The sequence below is a fragment of the Cheilinus undulatus genome, linkage group 23 (assembly GCF_018320785.1).
Source record: "Cheilinus undulatus linkage group 23, ASM1832078v1, whole genome shotgun sequence".
Lineage (NCBI taxonomy): Eukaryota > Metazoa > Chordata > Actinopteri > Labriformes > Labridae > Cheilinus > Cheilinus undulatus.
In genome coordinates, this window is record NC_054887.1 from 27,712,503 (window position 1) to 27,717,438 (window position 4,936).

Consider the following 4,936-nt stretch of genomic DNA (forward strand, 5'->3'; position numbering starts at 1 on the left):
AAAACCCCTCAGTTTAAACAGCGGGCCACGTGATACCACACCCCCCTCAGCATCGGTATGTCACGGGGACGGTTGTTGTGAAACAGAGCTACAATGCCACATCTGGTTCTTGTTGTCCACCGCTGGTTAAAGGGCCCATCGGGATCTTTTTAACGCTTTAGCCACGACTGGTCCTGCTGCAAAGATGCATGTCTGTGTCTGCGCGACACGACTGACCTGACATCAGGTATAAATTACCTTAAACCAACATTAAGCTCACGTTAACATCTCATCACCCAGTTATTACCGTATTTACCATACATCGGTCGCGTTTAAGACGAATCATTTACACGATTGAAAATTGATATAAAATACAATAGATACATTTTTAATGATTATCATTCTTCTGTATACATTGCAGAAGACGAAAACATTCTAACTACATTACTAATTTGTTTTAAACAATAATTTCTTAACTTCAAAACCCGTTTTTCAGGGAAGCTAATATTAAGTTAGCCCAACAACTCTACTCTGCACTTTTACACAATAGCTTTTGAGCTTAATTCCTGTATAACATCAATGAAATTATTAAAAAATAAAACTAAAAATCACAAAATGCAAGCACTCTTCATTTAAGCTTGATATTTACGGTGCTGTGAGGAAAATGCCCATAGGCATCCGTTACATGTTAGCTTTGTGCTTTGAGCTATGAGGTATATGCTAACGTCAGCAAGCTAATTTGTAATCTGTTACAAAACCGGATGAAATCATATGAATCAGGTGTATATAGCCTACCAGTTTATGACTTGTTGGGTTAAATGCTGTTACAGAAGGAAAGTAATCGGTTGAAGAAGCTTAATTCTTGTGTAACTTAAAGGTACAGTGTGTAAAAATGGGACTATCGACATCTAACAGTCAATTCTGGAGTGTGATGCTCATTTCTCTGGTGATAACTGTGGGAACCAGTGAAGTTTAAAAATCAATACATGCTTAACTGTTATTTGGTTCCTTCTATGGTGCCATAGAAACAGACAAAATGCAAAAATCCAAGATGGCAGCTTCCTTGGAGGGGACCCTCCCTATGTATGAATACAAGGCTTATTCTGAGTTAATTTAAAACATAAATTTAAAAAATGTGTTATCAGATGTCAACACTAATTTAGATCAATCTACTTATAAACGTTATGTTTCATTTTAACCAAGCTTGTTTTGCTAAATGCTAATAGGCTAAATATTACACACTGCATCTTTAAGTGAAACACTGACGTTGACGTTTGCTTGGACTGAACAGTGTTTAGAGTTTAATTTTTTTAGATGATTTTTGTTGTTATCACAACTAAATAAATTATTTGTTTTAAACACTATTTTTTCATTCCCCTTCTTTTGAAGTAGTTCTCAAAGGATGCTAACAAGTGCAGTACATCCAAATTAATTTTAAAGGATGCTTACATATCACTATAGCCTAACAACTGCAGTTTGCACTTTTAACGCCATGGCATGCGAGCTAAATTCGAGTATAGGATTGATGAAGTGATCAAAAAAGTACAATATAAAAACAGAAAATGTAAGTATGCCAGCATTAGCCCAAGTATTCTTCATTTTAAGCTCAATTCCTATGTTGCTGTGAGGAAAGTGCTGTTGCATTATACGGTTACATTAACCAAACTGTTCTGCTAGCTTTGTGCTCTGAAAGCTAACTTGTTGAGTTTAGGGCAGTGATAAAACACTAAAATTAAGCCAGAACAATTGAATAATTTGGATATAAGACTATGACTTATGAATTCAATGCAGTTAAAAATGAATATAAGTAGGAAAATAACTGTACTACTACTGTTGATGTGGCAGTTTTGCTTCTGAAACAAAACGGCTAATGTTAGCATGCTACCATATCACTCTCCTGGCAACTGTGCACTTAAATGTTTTAGAAGTGACCTAGAAATGGCCTAGTAAGCTCTAGTATTAGCGTGCTAGCATAGTTGACCTGAGTTAAACTTACGCAAAGCTTAACATTTACTTACTTATTTTAAAAAAGGTTGAAATTTTTCTTTCATGAGTAAAATGAAATGTTTGCATTCAAAGTATTCAATTGAGGTAGAATGAAAAATATATCTAAAAACTTGTTTCATGTGTCAAAGACAAAATAACCACAATGCAAAGTTCATTCCATGCCAATAATTAACTAAAATTAAAGTGAAAAGTCAGTCTTTAGACCAAATGAATATTTAGAGAACCCTGAATTCTGTTTGTTGATGCCACTGAATTGAAAGAATAGAAAGTCTTGAAATGAGAAATAAATGTGTGTTATTCATGTTACATTTCTTATTATTTGAAACTGAATGCTGATTGTTTACTTTTATTTCTATTTAGGAAAACTTAATGATCTGAAAAGGCAAGACACAATCCATCTGAAGCTGTATTAGCTGGGGGAACAACACCACCTACCTGTGCTCACATGAAGTAAAAACAAGAAGGCCCTTGTCTGCCATTCTGTCTGCTGATAAGTCTTTGTTCCCAGGTAACTGAACTTTCTGGGCTGGTTTAGGAAGGTAGCAACCCTTTAAATGAACACAGCATGCAACAGGGTGAATTCTGCCTGTTTGACGTGACAAAAGGATATAAAAAGATAGTTTAAGCACTGGGTACTGTTGTTTAAACTTTGTACATTGTATATTTGTATCTAGTACTAGCTCCCAATAAGGAAAATAAGTCCAGCAACACAGACATGACAAAAGACATAAGGAGTAACCTCTAGCTTTTGAACAAAATAAGAGAAGCTTATAAAAATAGGAAATGATATATGAAAGCATTTTAACTTTTTTTGTAATTTTCATAAACATGTATGCACTTGGGTGTATGTGTAACATGCACGTTTATACACATTTGTTTGTATATAATTTATCCTTTGCATTCTTCTGCTCTGTCCTGTGTTACTTATCTAGAAGAGCATTCCTCAAACAAATCAGGATTTAAGTAACAAATTCGTAACAAAATAAATTGCAGCCATGTTGACACTGAAGCATTAAATGAAAGTTTTTCTTTCATGTGAAGCACACTATCACACCTGACACTGAGGAGCCCCACAGGTGCCACATGAGGGCAGTGTAGGTTAGGTATTGTTGAGAGACCACCACTCCTACAGCACACTGAGTAACACATTCAAAATCTAGTTGTTCAAAAGTTGAGGAAAGAAAATGCAGCATTAACTTTATTTTCAAACCACTCTTCACATTTTTTGGCTTTGTTTAAGTTCGTCTCCTATGTCAGCCACCTTAATAAAATTATCCTAACATTAATCCACCTTAGGCAGCTGGTTAAAGTACGTACATATCAACTGGAATTGCCCTCCTATGGTTTGCAAAATTATGCATACTCAAACAAAGCCTAGTTTGCATGTAAATTCTAATTTATGACAGAGTTTATGTGTGAAAGTTATTTTACATTTGGGGCGTCATTCAAAATGTTCAGGGCTCACAGTGGGCCTCATAAGTGTGTGCCACAGGTAACCACTTATACTTGATGATACAGTTTTACATTTAGCTGATATTTAAGGCTGATATGTGATTTTTTTCTGCCAATATGTAAAGCTGATTTATATCGGTTGTAAGTATTTGCAAGCGTTCATATCCGCTGATACCAGAATTCCACTTTAAGCTAATATCTACTGATGCAGATGTCATGCAGATAACACTGTGTGTTGACCCATACGCTGGGGCAGGTGTCGGGGTCTGCTACTGCAAAGCCCAGCGTAGCGAATATACACCTACCCCAATGAGCTGCCCCTAAACCAAACCAGTTGAGATTAAAATGCTAAACCTAAGCTAAAGCTAAAATGCTAAACCTAAGCTAAAGCTAAGCAAATATTCATATCTTGACGTCACTTCCTTCTGACAGTGGAGGGGCTCTCGGATCTCAGAGTGGAGCTTGCAAGAGTGGAGGTCTGCAGCTAGACTGTCTTGAAAAAACAACACATGACTATTATTAGTCTCTGGCATTTTACATTACAGAGTTCAGCAGGGATGGACACAGTGGATATTAAGGCATTTAAAAATGTTTTCAAAGATGTTTTATGTTTTTTAAATTTGTCCGTGTTGAGCTGCAGGAATTATTCAAGGAATTGCTTGATATTTGTATATAAACTTTCCAAATAGGGACAAAATTAGTTTGAATTTTTTTTTTAATTTAAAAAAGGGTATGGGGTATCAACAATAGTGTTTGCTAATGTTTACTCAGTAAGTCAGAATACACCAAAGTCACAATCCATACAGAAAACTTCACAACAAAGATAACAACAAGCTACACTATATGGACAAAAGTATTTGGCCACCTGACCATTACACCAGCAGGGACTGTAATGACATTGTATTCAAGTTCATGTACTTTAATTTGGAGTTGCCCCCTTTTGCTGATAACAGCCTCCACTCTTTTTAAAAGGCTTTCCATGAGATTTTGGAGTGTTTCTGTGGGAATTTGTTCCCATTCATTCTGTAGAGCATTTATGAGATCAGGCACTGATAGTGGACCAGAAGGTCTGGTTCACAATTGCCATTCCAGGTCATCCCAAAGGTGTTTGACAGGGTTGAGGTCAAGTTCTTCCACACTGAAGTCATCAAACCATGTCTTTATAGTCCTTGCTTTGTGCACTGGGGCACAGTCGTGTTGCCACACAGTTGGAAGCATAGCACTGTCCAGAATGTCTTGGTATGCTAAAGCTTTTATCCTTTAAAGCCGGGTTGTATCATATTTGATACACAGTTTTGTGGGACATCTGTCTAAACGTGATCAATAATTTCCTTAAAAACATTTTCTATACAATCTGATAAACGATAAAAAAATGTCCTCCAGTGGATTATCAATTGCCAGAAATGCCAAATGTGATACAAACATTTTTTATGTGAAATTTTATGGCAGTTTTTCTTTTTTAAGATTTTGATAAGAGGTTAAAGTGTAAGTAAACCTC